The 23,869-nt window shown below is 45.5% G+C and overlaps 1 protein-coding gene across 1 annotated transcript in view; it reads right to left on the reverse strand.

Moving 5' to 3' along the window:
- Positions 1–23,869, reverse strand: part of LOC126156105 (tektin-1) — a 139,794-nt gene that overhangs the window by 97,064 nt on the left and 18,861 nt on the right. The gene's annotated exons all lie outside the window — the stretch shown is intronic.

Genomic DNA, 23,869 nt, shown 5'->3' on the forward strand with positions numbered 1-23,869 from the left:
GGGTGCATTCCAAGCAGAGAGGTCTTATTGAGTTTATTTTGGCGAAAACTGGGGCATCACAAATATTGGTAGGCGCTTGCAGAATTTCTACGGATGCCTGGCAGTGAACAAAAGCTCGGTGAGTCGTCGGGGGGGGGGGGGGGGGCGTCTGTCATTATCGCAACAAGGTCGCGCAAACCTGTTCGGTCACCCGCGTACCGGCCGGCCGCACACAGTTGTGCTACCCTCAGCAAATTGGAGAAACGACTTCAGCGTGCTCGTCGCCACAGAAATGTAAACGAACTTTTCATTTTCGATGACAACGCGAAGGTCTCACACGGGTGTCCGCACCCGAGAGGAGCTCACAAAACTTAATTGGACTGTTCTTCCTCATCCCCCTAGAGTCTGGATCTCACACCTTCCGATTTCTATCGTTCTATCAATGAAGAATGCGCTTCTCTGGAAGCGCTGCGTAGATGACGGGGAGGTTACTGACGCAGCCAGACGTTGATTTCGACGTCGATTAGTATAGTAGTACCGTACGGACATAGACGGAGACCCACTAAGGTGGCATAATGCCGTCGTATTGAACGGATACTACGTCGAAAAATAGGATTTTGTAGCCAGAAGGACCATGAAGATAAAATACGAGAAATTAGGGCTCATACGGAAAGTTTTGGAAATTTGTGTTAAGTTCTTATGGAACCAAACTCCTGAGGTCATCGGTCCCTAAGCATAGACACTACTTAATCTAACGTAAACTAACTTACGCTAAGGACAAGACACACACACCCATGCCCGAGGGAGGACTCGAACCTCTGCTGGGGGGAGCCACGCGAACCCTGACAATGCGCCCTAGATCGCGCGGATACGCTGTGCGGCGGGCTCATATGGAGACATACAGACAGTCAATTTCTTCCTCATCAATGAGATATACAGACAGTCAATTTCTTCCTCAACATATTTGCGAGTGGAAAAGGAAAGGGAATCACTAGTAGTGAGTGAAAAAGGGAAGGAAATGACAAGTAGTGGTGCACCGTACGGTGTCTTGCGGACTGTCTATGTAGATGTAGTGCAGACTACTTAAGCACAATTATCATTTCCAACACATCCTTTTCTATTCGCAGATGGTCCGTGGAAACAACTCCAGTCAAGCCTCCGATATTGTTGTTGAGGTCCAAAGACTGGTTTGCTGTAGTTCGCCGCACGGGTATAGCCTGTGCAAGCCTCTTCAGTTTTGCATAAATACTGCAACCTACATCCACTTGAAACTGTTTACTTTAACCAGGCATTGGTCTCCATTTACCGCCAACAGTTCTCTCCATTACTAAACTGACAATTACTTGAATTCTCGGGATGGGTCCTATAACCTGATCCCCTTCTTGTAGTCAAGTTGTACCATCAGTTTCTTTTTTCTCCAATTCATTTACGTACCTCTCCATTTGTTATTCGATCTGCCCATCTAATCTTCAAAATATTTCTGTAGCAAAATGTTTCACCACAAGGTTCTGTTCTCTTCTTCTCTGTACTGTTATCGTCTGCGTTTCACTCCCCTACAACGCTGCACTCCACACTAATACCTTCATAAAAAAAGTGTTTCTCAGACTAAAATTTATGTTATATGCCAACAAAATCTTCTTTTTCATAAATGCATTTCTTGCTATTGCCAGTCTATATTTTATATGGTCTCTACTTCAGACACTGGCAATTACTTTGCTGCCCAAAAAGCAAAACTTGATGCCTCATTTTCTGATCTAATTCCCTCATTGCCACCTGATTTACTTCGACTAAATTGAATTACTTTTGTTTACTTTCTTGTCTGCATAGGTGTCTGCCAATTCCGCTGCTCTAGGCTTTAAGTCCTCTACTTCCATTTATGAATTAGGACACCAATCATCCATTTTTACATACTCTACATTTAGATATGATTAGATACGTTTATGTACGTATGTATATCTTAAAACAAAAACTATTCGATACTTTGTGTTGTCAAATCTTTCACGTACAGAAACACAATGCAGACTCGCGGACTGAACGGACTCGAACAACCATAAACAAAATTAAAATAAAGCCTTGCGACCTAAGTTTTTGTTTTTATTTGTCTTTCTCTTTCTGGCGCGTAGAATCCATTTTGATCACTTGAACTTGTCAAAAAGAGTAGTACAGTATTTGATAGTGTTTAAATTAGGGAAATTAACATTATTATATAGAAGTAGAATAATAGTTTGGAGTGGAATGGAACACTTAACTAAGGTGATAAGTTTAGCATTAAGTACTGTAGATGCACTCTAAAATGGTGTGGGTGCTGTTGCAGGAGTGAAAGGTATCGGTCAGACATGTACATGTAGGCCAAGGGTTTGGAGAGCCAGAGTACATCTTTGTAGATGGCCCAGTGGAATGCTTTCCAGGGTGAGGACAGCGTACGTTAACAGCAGAATTATACCACTTCCCCTTAGGGCCAGACACCATTATTCACTCAGAAGTGACGTCAGAGTGATATGTCACTCGATGCGGCAGACGCCGTATTGGTCTAGGTGTATTTACGTGTTTTTTGTCCGACCCCGGTAGCCGAATGGCCAGCGTGACGGATTGTCATACCTCTGGGCCCGGGTTCGATTCGCGGCTGGGTCGGGGAATTTTCCCTGCCCAGGGACTGGGTGTTGCGCTGTACTCATCATCATCCTATCATCCTCATCAACTGCAGGTCGCGCCGTGGCGTCAAATTGAAAGATCGGCACCCGGCGAACGGCCTGCCCGACGGGGGTCCCTAGCCATACGATTAAATTAAATAAAAACCTGTTTTGTGCGAGAGAAGATCGGAAAGTAACGCACATTAATTTTATTACCAAAAAGTTTAATAGGTAACAAAACAAAAAAATCGCAAATGAACTTACATCTTTTACCTGCTTTTCTACATGGTCGTCAATTATTTCTCCTGTCATGGTATCAGTTTCAATGTGCCATGTACGTAAAAGTCCGTTTGCTTGGAGTACAGCCATCTGCAGGTTGCTGATTTCACTACCGCATGTAGCAAAGTGTTGGCTAGCCAGGAATTTCTTCATGGGACCGAACGGATGAAAGTCCGATGGTGCAAGGTATGAGCTGTCTGGCGGATGCTGGAGCATCTCCCACTCAAATTTGGCAATTTCCTCACGAACGGGGGCAGCAATATAGGAGTGAAGATTGTCTTGAAGAAGTTTGACGTCATTATTAATGTTGTGGCGTTTGTCATAAGGGCCATGACGCAACTTAACCAAAGTTATATTGCACGCTGCAGCATTCGTAGTGGTCCTGAGTCCAGCAAAGTCCACCAATAACACACCACGCATATCTCAGAACACTGTCACGAGCACTTTCCCAGCAGATTGTGTCACTTTCAATTTTTTTCGCGCTTGGGAAACAGCATATTTGCAGTTCATAGAGGCCTGTCTGATTTACAGCATGTAGTGGTATGCTCACGACTCATCACCAGTAACGATTTCTTTCAGAAAGTCATGCCATTCTGCGGCGTAACGCGTTAAGTGATCGAAGCTGACCCTTCTGGTTGTCTGTCAGGTCCTTAGGAACCCAGCGAGCACAAATTTTACGAAATTTCAACGTGTCATGAACAATATTGTACATTATACCACAGGAAACGTTGAACTGCTGCGACAAGGTTCGCAGCCGCACACGCCGGTCGTTCGGAATTGCTGCCTCAATGGCTCCGACATTCCGCAGGGTTGCAGCTGTTACCAACCGCCCGAAGCGTGGCGAATCACTAAGGTTCACAGGGCTCTCCTGGAAGAACGCACACCCACCGCCTGGAGACACTGCTACGGTCCATACAGTCGTCCCCCCACACGCCAGGTATGTCCCTGTGAATTTCGCTCGTTTTATGCCATTTGGCTCACAAAAATTGAACTACACTTCGTGCGACAGTAACATGCACTGCATGTTTGTTTCTTAGTTCAGGCTTCTCTCGTTGGAGCTGCACATGGAAACAAAATACCCTGTATAGCTCAAATTTCAGACTATATCGTCGTGAAATTTCAATATTCCAGTTGCTGCACCAGGACAGAAAAAAGTGTTGAGTGTTACTTTCCAATGCACCCTCATATTATAACTTGCTGTATGCTGTTGCAAGGCAATGACGCACTGAGGATTTGTCAGAAACACGCCAGCTTTGTAATTAAATGTCTGTTAACGACGCATAAACAATATAAGCCTTCACGAAACACCACGATAACCGACACAAAAGACGAAAATAGCATGTCTTCGGAACAGCGTAGTCGTTTAGGATGTGGATTACAAAGTCAAAGGAAGTAGGTTTGCGCCATGCTATACGCTAATTTCCTTTTTCATCTTAGCATTTTCAACACACTCTCGGACTTTTGCAATGTTCGATGCTTTCTTTACATATAAACGCGCGTTTGAGGAATGAGTTTCTTCGAGTTTGTGACTGCTGTCTGATTAGAGTACGAGGGTGAAACAAATATTTGGCGATTTCGAGTGTGTGGTTAGGCAGGAACCTAAGAGCATAGATTAAACTGCTACAAGTGCCACGAGCAATGCTTAGCGTGTGCAAAGAGACAGATGCTTGCTTTACATGTTGCAAATAATTACAGGCGCTTACGGCTGGTGTAATCCTGCCACAAACGACATATGGCGTAATCCATAGGCTGGCGCCAGGCAAAATTGTTGTTCATCCTGGGGTAGGAGTAGAGTTGTAAAACTACCATAGGTTTCTGTGGAGTACCATAAGTAAGCGTAGCTTTGGTCAATTGATGCCGTACCTGTGTTACCTGAATGTTGGATGTGTTGCATACAAATTAGGCGTTACCTCACAACAATCGCTTTCCTTACGCATGCGATCGGTGTCTTACTAGAGTCCTCTAAAAATCAGAAGTGGTTAACCGTCTAGAAACTGAGTGAAGATATACACTCCTGGAAATTGAAATAAGAACACCGTGAATTCATTGTCCCAGGAAGGGGAAACTTTATTGACACATTCCTGGGGTCAGATACATCACATGATCACACTGACAGAACCACAGGCACATAGACACAGGCAACAGAGCATGCACAATGTCGGCACTAGTACAGTGTGTATCCACCTTTCGCAGCAATGCAGGCTGCTATTCTCCCATGGAGACGATCGTAGAGATGTTGGATGTAGTCCTGTGGAACGGCTTGCTGTTCCATTTCCACCTGGCGCCTCAGTTGGACCAGCGTTCGTGCTGGACGTGCAGACCGCGTGAGACGACGCTTCATCCAGTCCCAAACATGCTCAATGGGGGGCAGATCCGGAGATCTTGCTGGCCAGGGTAGTTGACTTACACCTTCTAGAGCACGTTGATGGCACGGGATACATGCGGACGTGCAGTGTCCTGTTGGAACAGCAAGTTCCCTTGCCGGTCTAGGAATGGTAGAACGATGGGTTCGAAGACGGTTTGGATGTACCGTGCACTATTCAGTGTCCCCTCGACGATCACCAGTGGTGTACGGCCAGTGTAGGAGATCGCTCCCCACACCATGATGCCGGGTGTTGGCCCTGTGTGCCTCGGTCGTATGCAGTCCTGATTGTGGCGCTCACCTGCACGGCGCCAAACACGCATACGACCATCATTGGCACCAAGGCAGAAGCGACTCTCATCGCTGAAGACGACACGTCTCCATTCGTCCCTCCATTCACGCCTGTCGCGACACCACTGGAGGCGGGCTGCACGATGTTGGGGCGTGAGCGGAAGACGGCCTAACGGTGTGCGGGACCGTAGCCCAGCTTCATGGAGACGGTTGCGAATGGTCCTCGCCGATACCCCAGGAGCAACAGTGTCCCTAATTTGCTGGGAAGTGGCGGTGCGGTCCCCTACGGCACTGCGTAGGATCCTACGGTCTTGGCGTGCATCCGTGCGTCGCTGCGGTCCGGTCCCAGGTCGACGGGCACGTGCACCTTCCGCCGACCACTGGCGACAACATCGATGTACTGTGGAGACCTCACGCCCCACGTGTTGAGCAATTCGGCGGTACGTCCACCCGGCCTCCCGCATGCCCACTATACGCTCTCGCTCAAAGTCCGTCAACTGCACATACGGTTCACGTCCACGCTGTCGCGGCATGCTACCAGTGTTAAAGACTGCGATGGAGCTCCGTATGCCACGGCAAACTGGCTGACACTGACGGCGGCGGTGCACAAATGCTGCGCAGCTAGCGCCATTCGACGGCCAACACCGCGGTTCCTGGTGTGTCCGCTGTGCCGTGCGTGTTATCATTGCTTGTACAGCCCTCTCGCAGTGTCCGGAGCAAGTATGGTGGGTCTGACACACCGGTGTCAATGTGTTCTTTTTTCCATTTCCAGGAGTGTACAAAGGGCTGGGTAACCCACGGAAAATTTTTGACGTAGTATCTTCCTGTCTGATATATTTAAGAATAAACAGTATTTATAGCGAAACTGAAACTGTCAATATTTAATTCAGGTTTTATTCGAAAATTGTTGATTTATAACGTGGAGCAGAAGAATGCTGTAGTAAAAATAAAGAAGGCAATATAGATTTATCATATAGCGCTAGAAAACACAATTTCCTTGCCAAAGAAATAAGATGATAAAAAAAACGAAAAATAAGAATACATCAAACATTGATTTAATACTTTGTCTTAATTACATAAAACATTTTTCTCTTATTAATTAACAGCTTTTGCATTTGTCAATAATAGCAGGAAACTCTTGCCTTTGATCACGATGGAGAACGATCTATTGAATACACAATAACAACAACAATTATAAATTTTTTATGTATTTGCGCATGGAAACAGTAGTTTCATCGAAAGTAATTGCTTTTGTTGCATAAAAGCGCAGACGTTGCGCGATCAACTAATTTTTATCTCTTATAAAACGCAATGTAGATTCTGTAAGGATATAAAATACGCAAGGGACTACCACTGAAAGATCTGCGGTTTTAATTATGCGCAAAACAAACAAAAAAAACGAAGGGAAGTTGTCGGCTTCCATTTTCTCTCTTACACGCTATTGAACCGTAGTTTTGGTACAGCACAAGTCTAGGTACAAGCCAATGGTCCAGCCGACGTTACATGCCTAAAAAAAAACAGAGTCCGACAAAAACTGAGCAAGCCAACCACAGCTCTGCTAAGAGGGTACGTCTCAAAGCAAGTCACCTGGAAATATTAATAAGTTCTTTTTTTAAGTTGCAGAAATTATAAAATAAATTTAACCAAAATTAGGTTGGACGCTGGGATCGGTCCCTGTTTGGCTGGCACATACGTTTATTGTGCGAGCTATACAGGAGAAGAGACCACTCATGCAAGACGCTTTTCCCAATTAAGGAACAATTCGTAACCTAGTCGTTTTGTAGTAAATAATAGCATTTTGAAACAGTAGTGCAGCAACAAAGTTCACTGAGGAAGTCTGTTTTGGATTATTGGTGACAGCTTTAATAGATAGCTTGACAAATCTTCGTTTGTTCTGAATTGGACCCACTAGCGCTCTTTGCCCTTTATTAATTCCTGCTGATGTTTCATACAGTGTGTTGTGTGGCAGAGCACAGAGGTAAAGGTACAGGTGAGGATCAATTGTGTGTGGGCAGATTCCTGTCAGATTTTGTGCAGAACTTCCATTTTAACAAAAATTCACTGTACATCCCCTGAAGAAAAACCAGTTCCCAGCGACTGGAAGAGAGCACAAGTCAAACCTGGCTACAAGAGGGGCGTAACAGAAGTAATCCACAAAACTAACGCCCAGTCTCATTGAAATCCATCTATAGTAGAATCTTAAGAGTATATTCTGAGCTCAACATTATAAGATATCCGGACACATTGTCCTCGTTCAGGATGAATTCCGATGATATCGATCATGAGAAAACCGACTTGAGCTTCTCTTACATGATATTACGAAAGCCATGCATCAAGCCTTTCAGACGAAAGCAGCAATTTTTGTCTTCCGAACAGAATTTTACTCAGTGCTATACCAACGTTTAATAACGAGAGTATAATTATGTAATAGAATGTGTATGAATAACTGACATGCAATTAATTACAGAGTACTGTGCGCCATTGGTTGTATTATGCTGGGAGCAGCTAAATCAAGAAGCCTGTAGTGAGCAAATGTGCAAGATTGTTTGCGAGCACTTCTGCCCTCTCGCTGGTTACACGAAATATTAAAACTAAGTAACTTATGTTGTCTTCTTCTCTTGATTATAATAGCCCTTTGTTATTTTTCGCACCGGCCAGAGTGGCCGAGCGGTTCTAGGCGCTACTGTCTGGAACAGCGCGACCACTACGGTTGCAGGTTTGAATCCTGCCTCGGGCATGGATGTGTGTGATGTCCTTAGGTTAGTTAGGTTTAAGTAGTTCTAAGTTCTAGGGGACTGATGACCTCAGGCCGGCCGGAGTGGCCGAGCGGTTAACGGCGCTACAGTCTGGAACGGCACGACTGCTACGGTCGCAGGTTCGAATCCTGCCTCGTGGCATGGATGTGTGTGATGTCCTTAGGTTAGTTAGGTTTAAGTAGTTCTAGTTCTAGGGGACTTATGACCACAGCAGTTGAGTCCCATAGTGCTCAGAGCCATTTCAACCATTTTGAACTGATGACCTCAGCAGTTAAGTCCCATAGTGCTCAGAGCCATTTGAACCATTTTGTTATTTTTCTTTGCATTAAGCGAACCAACGAAGTGTGATGGTTAAACTGATCCGTTCTATCTGGTGCAGTTAGTAACTAATATGTATGGATTTGTAAATAATGACCAGATAAACAGGACACAGGATTCATTACCAAAGGCTGTGGGCTCTATCTTTACTTGCGTCAGAGCTTCTAGAGCAGAAAATTTATTGACTTTACTAAAAAGAGCACCGGTTAGAACTTCAGTGCAAAACCCTACTATAGTTTACTTCACTCTTTTAATCTTAAAGATTATTCAACAATGAAGGCATACTATTTACGATAAACTACTGATACTTCCACGGATATTTGGTTAAAGTTGGTTTATTTTTAATAAATGATTTACGAGTGGTTCATGGTGTGGGTTCCTGTAGTCATGTCCTAGCTCATGAACCACGGGCAACGTATGAGTGGCCAAGTAAGTGGTCCCGACAGTCGGGATACCAGTTACTTTGGAATAAGGCTGGGCATCTCGGACATATTCTGAGTCGTGGTCACCTTTGTGCTCATACGGCAAAGACTACCAAATCCACCGGTTAGTCCCTCAGCCGTTAGGGGTAAAACCCAATGGGACTCGGGGCAAGTAAGGCTAGCAACCTGCTTCCCTGGTACTTTAAATATGATGCTGGCAACAATCAGAGCAAAATGCCTCGGACTTTTGGAGGTGACGGAGTCCCACCTCTAACTGACAAACCAGGGACTCCTAAGATACGACTTGGCAAACAAATGGTAATGAGATGGGGAGCTATTAATATCAATGGGGGCTACTCTGGGAAGAAGGTAGAGCTGGCAGAGGCTGCAAGTAAGATGGGGCTGGACGTTTTAGCTGTTAGTGACATTCGGGTAAGGGGTGAGAAAGAAGAGGAAGTGGGAGAATACAAGGTCTACCTGTCAGGAGTCAAAGCAGGAATAGCACAATGGGGTGTAGGGCTTTACATCAGGAAAGAAATGGAACCCAGCGTAGATGCAATAAGGTATGTAAACGAACGACTGATGTGGATAGATTTGACAGTGTGTAGCAAGAAAATTAGGATTGTGTCAGTATATTCGCATTGTGAAGGAACAGATCAAGATAAGATGGATAGTTTTTATGAGGCACTCAGTGATGTAGTTGTTAGAGTAAAGGACAAGGACAGTGTTCTGCTCATGGGTGATTTTAACGCCAGGATTGGATCGAACAGAAGGGTATGAAGAGGTTATGGGTAAATTTGGAGAGGACATAGAGGCCAACAGGAACGAGAAACAACTCTTGGAGTTCTGTGCCAGTATGGGCTTAGTAATCACAAACTCCTTTTTTAAACATAAGAACATTCACCGGTATACTTGGGAAGGCAGGGGAACCAGATCTGTCATTGACTACATAATAACAGATCAGAAATTCAGGAAGACTGTGAGGGACACACGTGCATTCAGGGGATTCTTTGATGACACTGATCATTATTTGATCTGCAGTGAAATTGGGATTGTGAGGCCTAAAGTGCAGGAGGTCAGGTACATATGTAGCAGGATAAGAGTGGAGAAACTTCAGGATAAGGAAATCAGGCACAAGTACATAACAGTGATCTCAGAAAGGTACCAGTTAGTTGAATGTAGTCAACTACAGTCATTGGAAAAGGAATGGACAAGGTACAGGGACGCAGTACTAGAAGTGGCTAAAGAATGTCTTGGAACAGTAGTGTGCAAAAGTAGGATGAAGCAAACAGCTTGGTGGAATGACACAGTTAAGGCAGTCTGTAAAAGAAAAAGAAGGCGTATAAAAATGGCTACATACTAGAACTCAGGTAGACAGAGAAAGTTATGTTGAAGAAAGAAACAAAGCCAAACAGATAATTGCAGCATCCAAGAAGAAATCTTGGGAAGACTTTGGAAACAGGTTGGAGACTATGGGTCAAGCTGCTGGAAAACCATTCTGGAGTGTAATTAGCAGTCTTCGAAAGGGAGGTAAGAAGGAAATGACAAGTATTTTGGACAGGTCAGGAAAACTGCTGGTGAATCCTGTGGATGACTTGGGCAGATGGAGGGAATATTTTGAAGAGTTGCTCAATGTAGGTGAAAATACGATCAGTAATGTTTCAGATTTCGAGGTAGAATGGGATAGGAATGATGATGGAAGTAGGATCACATTTGAGGAAGTGGAGAAAATAGTCAATACATTGCAGTGCAATAAAGCGGCTGGGGTGGATGAAATTAAGTCGGAACTCATCAAATACAGTGGAATGTCAGGTCTTAAATGGCTACACAGGATAATTGAAATGGCCTGGGAGTCGGGACAGGTTCCATCAGACTGGACAAAAGCAGTAATCACACCAATCTTTAAACATAGAAACAGAAAAGATTGTAAGAACTACAGAGGTATCTCTTTAATCAGCGTTGTGGGTAAAATCTTCTCAGGCATTGTTGAAAGGAAAGTGCGAGTATTAGTTGAGGACCAATTGGATGAAAATCAGTGTGGATTTAGGCCTCTTAGAGGTTGTCAGGACCAGATCTTTAGCTTACGGCAAATAATGGAGAAGTGTTATGAGTCGAACAGGGAATTGTATCTATGCTTTATAGATCTAGAAAAGGCATATGACCGGGTTCCTAGGAGGAAGTTATTGTCTGTTCTACGAGATTATGGAATAGGAGGCAAACTTTTACAAGCAATTAAAAAGGTCTTAACATGGACAGTCAGGCAGCAGTTAGAGTTGACGGTAAATTGAGTTCATGGTTCAGAGTAGTTTCAGGGGTAAGACAAGGCTGCAACCTGTCTCCGCTGTTGTTCATATTATTTATGGATCATATGTTGAAAACAATAGATTGTCTGGGTGAGATTAAGATATGTGAACACAAAATAAGCAGTCTTGCATATGCGGATGACTTAGTTGTGATGGCAGATTCGATTGAAAGTTTGCAAAGTAATATTTCAGAGCTAGATCAGAAATGTAAGGACTACGGTATGAAGATTAGCATCTCCAAAACGAAAGTAATGTCAGTGGGAAAGAAATATAAATGGATTGAGTGCCAAATAGGAGGAACAAAGTTAGAACAGGTGGACGGTTTCAAGTACTTAGGATGCATATTCTCACAGGATGGCAACATAGTGAAAGAACTGGAAGCGAGGAGTAGCAAAGCTAATGCAGTGAGCGCTCAGCTACGATCTACTCTCTTCTGCAAGAAGGAAGTCAGTACCAAGACTAAGTTATCTGTGCACCGTTCAATCTTTCGACCAACTTTGTTGTATGGGAGCGAAAGCTGGGTGGGTTCAGGTTACCTTATCAACAAGGTTGAGGTTACGGATATGAAAGTAGCTAGGATGATTGCAGGTACTAGTAGATGGGAACAATGGCAGGAGGGTGTCCACAATGAGGAAATCAAAGAAAAAATAAGAATGAACTCTATAGATGTAGCAGTCAGGGTGAACAGACTTAGATGGTGGCGTCACGCATGGGAAAAGCAAGGTTACCCAAGAGACTCATGGGTTCAGCAGTAGAGGGTAGGAGAAGTCGGGGCAGACCAAGGAGAAGGTACCTGGATTCGGTTAAGAATGATTTTGAAGTAATAGGTTTAACATCAGAAGAGGCACCAATGTTAGCACTGAATAGGGGATCATGGAGGAATATTATAAGGGGGGCTATGCTCCAGACTGAACACTGAAAGGCGTAATCAGTCTGAAATGATGATGATGATGATGATGAATGATTTACTAAGGATCTAAAGACAACAGATTTATTTCATGGGAGCACCGTACCATACCTTCAGGCATAAATCGTGAAGTACACCAGACATCGGAATTGACTACGCAATGTCGAAATTTCGAAAAGAGAAGATGAAGCTAAAAGCTGCTTCGTTTTAATATTTCCTGAAGCCAGCGAGTGCGTAGAAGTGAACGCACGGAAACTTGCACATTCGTTCAGTGTAGTTTCATTGACTTAGCAGTTCCCAGCATAATACAATCGCTGGCGTGCACAGTACCCGGTAATATCGAGTAATGACATTTAAGTTATTTATACACTTTCTGTTACAATTAAATGGGGTATCAAACAAAATTTGTGATTGGGTTGCGGATCTTTTCATAGAGAGGACGTAGTATGTTACCTTGGATGAAAGAATCATCATGCCCAATAGAAATGTGTTAGGACTCTTATTGTTCATGTTTCATATTAGTGCAAAGATTTGCAATTTGCTTTAAATGAGTACAGACCAGTCCAGTTGTCGGGAAGACGAAAAAAGCATATACAGCATCGAAGCCTGCACCTTGAAAAAGGCGGGGTAGAAGATTTTATTTTTTTAACTCGTTCTTATAGTTGGAAGGATTGGAAAACCGCGTTTTGCCAATGAAATTTATCTTGGCTAAATTTTCTGCAGTCAAAAAACTGAAAATTTCTTACTTTCGGTTTTTCCAAAAAATTTCATTTTCTTGCGCTCGTGTCTTTTCTTCTGAAAAGAGCACATAATTTTCTACAAATTGTATTACTACAACTTTTTTCTGCATTTCAGTACCAAGGGCGCTGGAGTCCGTCAAAAAATATCAGTTTTTCAAATTTTGTGCAGAATGACAAAATACCTGGGTTTTTGCACTTTTATTTCAGTTTCTGTTTATATACTCGTAGTAGTAATATACACTACTGGCCATTAAAATTGCGACACCAAGAAGAAATACAGATGATAAATGGGTATTCATTGGACAAATATACACTCCTGGAAATGGAAAAAAGAACACATTGACACCGGTGTGTCAGACCCACCATACTTGCTCCGGACACTGCGAGAGGGCTGTACAAGCAATGATCACACGCACGGCACAGCGGACACACCAGGAACCGCGGTGTTGGCCGTCGAATGGCGCTAGCTGCGCAGCATTTGTGCACCGCCGCCGTCAGTGTCAGCCAGTTTGCCGTGGCATACGGAGCTCCATCGCAGTCTTTAACACTGGTAGCATGCCGCGACAGCGTGGACGTGAACCGTATGTGCAGTTGACGGACTTTGAGCGAGGGCGTATAGTGGGCATGCGGGAGGCCGGGTGGACGTACCGCCGAATTGCTCAACACGTGGGGCGTGAGGTCTCCACAGTACATCGATGTTGTCGCCAGTGGTCGGCGGAAGGTGCACGTGCCCGTCGACCTGGGACCGGACCGCAGCGACGCACGGATGCACGCCAAGACCGTAGGATCCTACGCAGTGCCGTAGGGGACCGCACCGCCACTTCCCAGCAAATTAGGGACACTGTTGCTCCTGGGGTATCGGCGAGGACCATTCGCAACCGTCTCCATGAAGCTGGGCTACGGTCCCGCACACCGTTAGGCCGTCTTCCGCTCACGCCCCAACATCGTGCAGCCCGCCTCCAGTGGTGTCGCGACAGGCGTGAATGGAGGAACGAATGGAGACGTGTCGTCTTCAGCGATGAGAGTCGCTTCTGCCTTGGTGCCAATGATGGTCGTATGCGTGTTTGGCGCCGTGCAGGTGAGCGCCACAATCAGGACTGCATACGACCGAGGCACACAGGGCCAACACCCGGCATCATGGTGTGGGGAGCGATCTCCTACACTGGCCGTACACCACTGGTGATCGTCGAGGGGACACTGAATAGTGCACGGTACATCCAAACCGTCATCGAACCCATCGTTCTACCATTCCTAGACCGGCAAGGGAACTTGCTGTTCCAACAGGACACTGCACGTCCGCATGTATCCCGTGCCATCAACGTGCTCTAGAAGGTGTAAGTCAACTACCCTGGCCAGCAAGATCTCCGGATCTGCCCCCCATTGAGCATGTTTGGGACTGGATGAAGCGTCGTCTCACGCGGTCTGCACGTCCAGCACGAACGCTGGTCCAACTGAGGCGCCAGGTGGAAATGGAACAGCAAGCCGTTCCACAGGACTACATCCAGCATCTCTACGATCGTCTCCATGGGAGAATAGCAGCCTGCATTGCTGCGAAAGGTGGATACACACTGTACTAGTGCCGACATTGTGCATGCTCTGTTGCCTGTGTCTATGTGCCTGTGGTTCTGTCAGTGTGATCATGTGATGTATCTGACCCCAGGAATGTGTCAATAAAGTTTCCCCTTCCTGGGACAATGAATTCACGGTGTTCTTATTTCAATTTCCAGGAGTGTATTATACTAGAACTGACATGTGATTACATTTTCACGCATTTCGGGTGCATAGATCCTGAGAAAACAACCACCTCTGGCCGTAATAACGGCCTTGATACGCCTCGGCATTGAGTCAAACAGAGCTTGGATGGCGTGTTCACCTACAGCTGCCGATGCAGCTTCAACACGGTACCACAGTTCATCAACAGTAGTGACTGGCGTATTGTGACGAGACAGTTGCTCGGCCACCATTGACCAGACGTTTTCAGTTGGTGAGAGACCTGGAGAATGTGCTGGCCAGGGCAGCAGTCGAACATTTTCTGTATCCAGAAAGGCCCGTACAGGACCTGCAACATGCGGTCGTGCGTTATCCTGCTGAAATGTAGGGTTTCGTAGGGATCGAATGAAGGGTAGAGCCACGGGTAGTAACACATCTGAAATGTAACGTCCACTGTTCAAAGTGCCGTCAATGCGAACAAGAGGTGACCGAGACGTGTAACCGATGGCACCCCCCCATACCATCACGCCGGGTGATACGCCGGTATAGCGATGACGGATAAACGCTTCCAATGTGCGTTCACCGCGATGTGGCCAAACACAGATGCGACCATCATGATGCTGTAAACATAACCTGGATTCATCCGAAAAAAAAAGACGTTTGGCCAATCGTGCACCAAGGTTCGTCGTTGAGTACACCATCGCAGGCGCTCCTGTCTGTGATGCAGCGTCAAGGGTAACCGCAGCCATGGTCTCCGAGCTGATAGTCCATGCTGCTGTAAACGTCGTCGAACTGTTCGTGCAGATAGTTGTTGTCTTGCAAACGTCCCCATCTGTTGACTCAGGGATCGAGATGTGGCTGCACGATCCGTTACAGCCATGCGGATAAGATGCCTGTCATCTGGACTGCTAGTGATACGAGGCCGTTGGGATCCAGCACGGCGTTCCGTATTACCCTCCTGAACCGACCGATTCCATATTCTGTTAACAGTTATTGGATCTCGACCAACGCGAGCAGCAATTCGCCATACGATAAACCGCAGTCGCGATAAGCTACAATCCGACCTTTATCAAAGTCGGAAACGTGATGGTACGCATTTCTCCTCTTTACACGAGGCATCACAACAACGTTTGACCAGGCAACGCCGGTCAACTGCTGTTTGTGTATGAGAAATCGGTTGGAAACTTTCCTCATGTCAGCACTTGTAGGTGTCACCACCGGCGCCAACCTTGTGTGAATGCTCTGAAAAGCTAATCATTTGCATCTCACAGTATCTTCTTCCTGTCGGTTAAATATCGCGTTTTTAGCACGTCATCTTCGTGATGTATCAATTTTAATGGCCAGTAGTGTATTATAATTAGCTACCTGCGTAAGTTTGCGTATTTCAGCTAATAATAGTTCAGTTTTCTGTCGCTGGTTATTTAATACAATGAACAGGGCGAATCCGCTACTCCTACCAATCTGTTTTATGTAACCCGCGGTGTGGATGAATCAGGAACGGTATCCAGACAAGCGACAGCCACACAATCGATATAATTTCCCTCTCAGAGATTTGGGTGACTATTAGCAAACAGAATCATACTGTAAAAAGTACAAGGGAGCACTGGCCAAGAAATACAGGGTATTTTTGGGCCAAGATACACCTTACTTCTGCCATACTTATCCAAGAGTCTCCAGTCTTTCTTTGTGTAATTAGCGGTGTAGTCAATTGGGTTTTGGATGTCTCTCTAAGTTTATTTCGTTAAGATATCAAAATGGGAAGCGTGGAAGTAGCAACCTTTCGGGATATAACCCAACGAAAAGATTAATATATGACTCGACGGATTAATGTGTTAAAACAGTTTTGTAACAAAATTTGTACAATAGGTCTTAGAAGATTTCGAATACTTGACCAATTATTCTACGATATTTTGAAAATGTGCTTCACATCTCCAGAGGGAACTGGTCAACAACATTGTTCTGTAATGTGGGGTTGCATAAAACGACATTGGTAGGGGCAGCTGAATCAGCCTGTATATTAACTTTTCATTGCTGTATACGCCACAAAGTTATTACTTCCACATTGGGGATTTTGACATCTCCTGTTAATTTCGTTTTTTCCGGTGGTTAAACACCGTTTCTGAACCATTTACGAAAGATTAAGTACTATAAATGAAATAAACTTACATAGACATTAAAAACCTATATCGCTACATCACTAAGTGCACAAAGGAAGACTGGAGACACTTGGATACGTATGGCAGAGGTAAGGTATATCTTTGTACAAAAATACTGTGTAACTCATAAGCAATCCTCAATTGTATTTTTTACCGTCCGATTCCGTTTGCTAACAGTCGTCCGAAGTTCTAAGAGGGAGCCTACATTGATTACATGGTTGTCACCTGTCTGGGTACCATTTCTGATACAGACATAATCCAGGTTGTATAAAACAGATTGGTAGTGGCAGCTGAATCACCCTTTATAACATAATGAACAAAAAATGTAGTTTTGTAGTTTTATAGTTGTGCATGAGCCAGGGTTGAAATGCCCTCCCCCCCCCCCCCCCACCGGCTGGCCGTTGTGGCCGAGCGGTTCTAGGCGCTTCAGGGCGCTTCAGTCTGGAACCGCGTGACCGCTACGGTCGCAGGTTCGAATCCTGCTTCGGGCATGGATGTGTGTAATGTCCTTAGGTTAGTTAGGTTTAAGTAGTTCTTAGTTTTAGGGGACTGATGACCTCAGATGTTAAGTCCATTAGCGCTCAGAGTCATTTCTACCATTTTTTGAAATGCCCTGGAGCTTAACTTCGACTAGTAATGTATGAATCACAGTAGATGGACGTCCAAAAATCAACCAATTGCCCATGGAGTAACTGAACGCCGAAAAGTGAGATGTGCAATACCAATATATAACATATATTTCTACTACATAAACAGAAAGTAAAAGACCTCAAAAACTAGGTGTTCTACCATTTTGCACAAAATTTGAGAAATTGATATTTTTTGACGAACTGTAGGCCCCTTGGTATTGAGGTGCAGAAAAAGGTTAAGGAAGTAGACATTAAAGTGCTAGGAGCATGAAAAACTGAGATTTTTTTGAAAAACTGAAAAATGTCCGAAATTTACAGTTTTTTGACTACAGAAAGTTGGAAATAGGCCTTCAGAAATTAGCGTTGCTACTACTCCAGCGCCTGAGCTTCAGTCAACCCTTCTGACACCCAATGAGTGAAATTTCCCTAGTTTCAAGCGCTAAAGCCAGTTTGAATTGGTATCGAAGTTTCCGACACGTGCATTTGTAACACGCTCAACAAAGCTGCGTGTGTGGCACCGAGGGTATTGCCGAACTGGTGGGTCTTAGAAGAAACCTTAGCTGTTTTATTGACGCACATGCTAATGTTGAACTCCCACGTAATCATACTACAGGAGGTCGGAAAACAGGGGGGTTGAAAAAGCAAAAGCACCCTTTGGTGCTTCAGATCACGGTTCAAATTTCGTCAAATGGTTTTGAACAATCCTTACTTGTTCCAACCTGTACACGAGCAGTCGTGCTCCATTTCCAAGAGTTGCGATCACATTCAATGGGGATGCAGCCGTACGCTGTCCATAGAGAAGGGTTGAAGCTCCCAAGGATGTCAGCAGTGTCAAACGTTGTCAAGAATATCTTCATACTGGTCATTGCGTTGCAACCACGAAATGTGTGGCCATCAACGCCCCAGGGAAAGGCTTTCCCGCGTCAATTCTGAGCGGCGGTGAGTCTGAAATGTTTTCCTCGCCCACTCGTAAGAATACCGCGTGGTCTCAACGCCGAGTGTCGTGGTCCTGACCTCCATCGCAAAGACGTCAAAAGAAAGGGTGAAATGTGGGTAAGAGGAGTTGTAACGACGTTCTCATCGTGTGACATGTCCACGTTGGCACTGGGCAGAATTGTGATGAAATTTCGTGACATCATTAACCACCTTTCAGCTTACATCAACTTCTTAGCTGTGGCCTTTTTTTCGCATATGTCGACACCTTCGTGTTTGAAACTTCGCGGAGCCCGAGGGTGAAGCCGCACGGTGCCACACTTTTGCTCCATTACAGAGGAAGGCTGTACGTGCTTTTGAGCCAAACTTCAAACTTAAGCGTCACAATGGGAGACATTTACAGGGTTTCGAAAAAGTGATCCTTTAATGATGCTGCACAGTGTAGAAAGAAAACAAGATACAAACAATGAAGTAAAATCATTAATGCCTTCTAAATATTGGTGGATGTTTTTGAAGGTATGTACTTTATCGAGCAGCTAAACGGAGTTATTTTGGAATGTTTAGACGACACTTTTGCTATTCTTTTAGTTCTGAGGAGTGTGGAGAATTTACTGTATAACTTTTTGTCAAGACCAACCATCCTGAATCTTGCTTTTGTCATTCATAAATTCTACAGAAGGGTCCAAAAAATGTATCCACTGTTTAAAAGTCCTTAACTGGCAAACTAATTGACGGAATTGTCTCATCTTTGGAAGTGTAATATAGTTTGTAGTTCCGGCAATCGCCACACAAGCGTTGTATTGCGTTGTTTTGTTTTGTCAGATGACAGTTGCCAGATAGTCAATGTTTTGTTCTTAGTTGCACTAATTACTCGAGTAAACATGGCTGGCGCAAGGCCATGAAAGAAAGTGTTTTGAAGTGGTATTTTAAATACGAAAACATTAACGAGGTTCAACCGCAATGGTGAAATGAGTATCAAACAGAGCCACCGACACTTTTAACGATTCGTCGCATTCGAGAGAAATTTGAAGCCGAAGGCTGTGTTAAAGGTGTACACAAACAACGATCTGGACGACCTGTAACAGTAACAAGTCCAGCTAACTCCCGTCGTGTGTTACAACAATTCGCTCGCTCACCACGGAAGTCTGTGAGACAGTGTGCCCGTGAAACTGGAGTGAGTCGCTCAAGTGTTCGACGAATTTTGAAGACAGCAAAGTGAAAGTGCTACATCCCACGATTGCTACACGCAATGAACGAGGACGACCCAGATCGTAGAATGGAGTACTGCGAGTGGTTTACTAACATGGTGCGCAACGATGAAGAGTTTGCAGAGATGATTGTGTGGTCTGATGAGGCACAGTTCAAACTTAATGGTTCAGTAAATCGCCACAATTGCATCTACTGGGCCGCCGAAAATCCGAACGTCCATTTAGACAAAGCCATGAATTTGCCAGCAGTAAATGTGTGGTGTGGGTTGTCTTACCGGGCTTGATTGGGCCATTCTTCTTTGACGGCACAGTCACCGGTGAGGTGTACCTTCAGAAGCTTCAGACATCCATTTTACCTGCCATCCGAGACTTGTATGGAAGCGGAAGAGTTTACTTTCAACAAGATCGTGCCCTAGCCCACTACCAAAATCGTGTTAGGGCGTATCTCGACGAAAATCTACCAGGAAGATGGATAGGCCGTAGAGATGCTGTGGAGTATTCACCACGTTCCCCAGACATAGCTCCTCTGGACTTTTACCTGTGGGAAACACTAAAGGACGTCGTTTATTGACAAAAGCCACGCACTTGGATGAACTTCGAGAGTCCATCGTACATTCATGTGCAAATATCGAACTGAACACGCTGCAGTCAGTAAATCGTGCTGCAGTTCGGCGGCATCGTTTGTGTGTGGATGTTAATGGTGACCATTTCGAACACCTACAGTGATATCTTTAAGTTGGACTTTAAGCTACACTTTCACAAAACATGAGACAACTCCGTCAATTAGTTTGCAAGTTATGGACTTTTAAACAGTGGATACATTTTTTTGGACCCCTCTGTATTTCTTCTTCCTACATTCTTGTAATATACACTCCTGGAAATGGAAAAAAGAACACATTGACACCGGTGTGTCAGACCCACCATACTTGCTCCGGACACTGCGAGAGGGCTGTACAAGCAATGATCACACGCACGGCACAGCGGACACACCAGGAACCGCGGTGTTGGCCGTCGAATGGCGCTAGCTGCGCAGCATTTGTGCACCGCCGCCGTCAGTGTCAGCCAGTTTGCCGTGGCATACGGAGCTCCATCGCAGTCTTTAACACTGGTAGCATGCCGCGACAGCGTGGACGTGAACCGTATGTGCAGTTGACGGACTTTGAGCGAGGGCGTATAGTGGGCATGCGGGAGGCCGGGTGGACGTACCGCCGAATTGCTCAACACGTGGGGCGTGAGGTCTCCACAGTACATCGATGTTGTCGCCAGTGGTCGGCGGAAGGTGCACGTGCCCGTCGACCTGGGACCGGACCGCAGCAACGCACGGATGCACGCCAAGACCGTAGGATCCTACGCAGTGCCGTAGGGGACAGCACCGCCACTTCCCAGCAAATTAGGGACACTGTTGCTCCTGGGGTATCGGCGAGGACCATTCGCAACCGTCTCCATGAAGCTGGGCTACGGTCCCGCACACCTTTAGGCCGTCTTCCGCTCACGCCCCAACATCGTGCAGCCCGCCTCCAGTGGTGTCGCGACAGGCGTGAATGGAGGGACGAATGGAGACGTGTCGTCTTCAGCGATGAGAGTCGCTTCTGCCTTGGTGCCAATGATGGTCGTATGCGTGTTTGGCGCCGTGCAGGTGAGCGCCACAATCGGGACTGCATGCGACCGAGGCACACAGGGCCAACACCCGGCATCATGGTGTGGGGAGCGATCTCCTACACTGGCCGTACACCACTGGTGATTGTCGAGGGGACACTGAATAGTGCACGGTACATCCAAACCGTCATCGAACCCATCGTTCTACCATTCCTAGACCGGCAAGGGAACTTGCTGTTCCAACAGGACAATGCACGTCCGCATGTATCCCGTGCCACCCAACGTGCTCTAGAAGGTGTAAGTCAACTACCCTGGCCAGCAAGATCTCCGGATCTGTCCCCCATTGAGCATGTTTGGGACTGGATGAAGCGTCGTCTCACGCGGTCTGCACGTCCAGCACGAACGGTGGTCCAACTGAGGCGCTAGGTGGTAATGGCATGGCAAGCCGTTCCACAGAACTACATCCAGCATCTCTACGATCGTCTCCATGGGAGAATAGCAGCCTGCATTGCTGCGAAAGGTGGATATACACTGTACTAGTGCCGACATTGTGCATGCTCTGTTGCCTGTGTCTATGTGCCTGTGGTTCTGTCAGTGTGATCATGTGATGTATCTGACCCCAGGAATGTGTCAATAAAGTTTCCCCTTCCTGGGACAATGAATTCACGGTGTTCTTATTTCAATTTCCAGGAGTGTATTTAGACTTTTTCATGAAGAGGATGGTTCCTCAGTATCTCACTTTCGTCGTTCAGACGTGAAACTGCACAGCAGACAGCTCTCACAAAACATGTAGTTTTGGTGCTGAGTTGTAAACAAAAACAATCACCTGGAACAGTCAAGAATTGGTACAAAAACAAAACAAAAGGGCGGTGCAGTAGACTCAAAAATGGTTCAAATGGTTCTGAGCACTATGGGACTCAACATCTTAGGTCATAAGTCCCCTAGAACTTAGAACTATTTAAACCTAACTAACCTAAGGACATCACACACACCCATGCCCGAGGCAGGATTCGAACCTGCGACCGTAGCAGTCCCGCGGTTCCGGACTGCAGCGCCAGAACCGCACGGCCACCGCGGCCGGCGCAGTAGACTCACTTGGCACGAGTTTGGTATCAAATATCGATGCTGCCCTACTGGTGTCTTTGGGTTAGCAACGGAACTGCATGTTTCTGTGAGATGCCAATAGTGGTCGTGCAGGATCCGGCAGACCCAATGGAGCACACGTGCTGAGCCACGCCCACAGCCGCTCTGGACTACGAGCGCCCTCTGCAGCCGCAGTAAAGGATGGCTGACAGCAGCCACCCAGCCCCACTTGCACTTGGAGCCTCTTCGCTATGACACTGTCGTTCGGGATTTAGTACAGAGAGCTTCATCCTTGTTGACACTAAATATAAATGTCGTGTGACTAGGACCTCCCGTTGGGTAGACCGTTCGCCGGGTGCAAGTCTTTCGATTGGAAGCCACTTCGGCGACTTGCGCGTCGATGGTGATGAAATGATGATGATTAGGACAACGCAACACCCAGTCCCTGAGCGAAGAAAATCTGTGACCGAGCCGGGAATCGAACCTGGGCCCTTAGGGCTGACATTCTGTCACGCTGACCACTCAGCTACCGGAGGCGGACCTTGTTGACACTGAGAGCTGCATTTTTTTTTTTTTTGTAATGAGCCTTCATAGACTTAGAGGAAGACAATTTAAGTTAATCTTCTGTGTGTTGCGTTAACTTGTTCACTAATCATTTCTGCTCCTATCCAGCTTTCCCACGACAGCTGCGGCATCACTCCGTAGCCCACCTCTCCTTACAATTGTGTACCAAGTCGTACACAACAGGAATAGCCAAATGGGACGAGAAAGTCGCTCCTGTATAGCTGGCGCAGGAAACGGTTGCCAATGTGCAGTGACCTGTTTTCGTTCAAAGCGCCAGCCAAGTTCATTAATTTGTTTGGAAGGGGAAGCCGATAAGTGTTTTCCACCTTTTGGCCGGTCAGCAATGACACAATCGAGGTGCGCGCCCTGCAATCTTTCTCAAACTATTTTACACAAGCTATTTGGTAAAAAAATTTCATTTTTGTTTTACTTATAACTTTGTATGTCACGTTCATTTTGATCGCCCATCATTTCATTCACGATCATCGGTATTGTGGTATTTACGCGAAAGTAAGTCACTGGGCGAAATTCGGAAAAGTGTGCAATGAAAAATAAAGGTCGGTATGATTTTGCGTTTGGTGCATATTACATAATATGTTGTTGCGTATGAAATTTAGCTAACATACTGAGTTTTTCTTTAGACTTGGTCAGCGATATCTATCTCTCACCAATTTTAAGACAATTGATCTGACGTAGCGCACTCGCTTGCGATCACTCCACGCCAGTGATAAAGCCAAAGTGAAATACCCAAAACATTCCTCATATTTCATAAACGTTTTGAGATATCGAAATGAGATTTTGGAAAATGATTGCACACATTCACTGTATGGTTATTACGCAAAACTTCATTATTTGCCGTGTTATTCCACTAAATACAGACTTTTCCTGTGTAAGAACGTAATTTTTAAGTGTCATCAATAGCTGGTGAAACGAGAAATGCTACGGGTTTTGGAACAACATAAGTCAAGTCATTACACGTTTATTTTTGTACTGAGGATGTGCT

This window comes from Schistocerca cancellata, chromosome 2 (assembly GCF_023864275.1).
Source record: "Schistocerca cancellata isolate TAMUIC-IGC-003103 chromosome 2, iqSchCanc2.1, whole genome shotgun sequence".
Taxonomy (NCBI): Eukaryota; Metazoa; Arthropoda; class Insecta; order Orthoptera; family Acrididae; genus Schistocerca; species Schistocerca cancellata.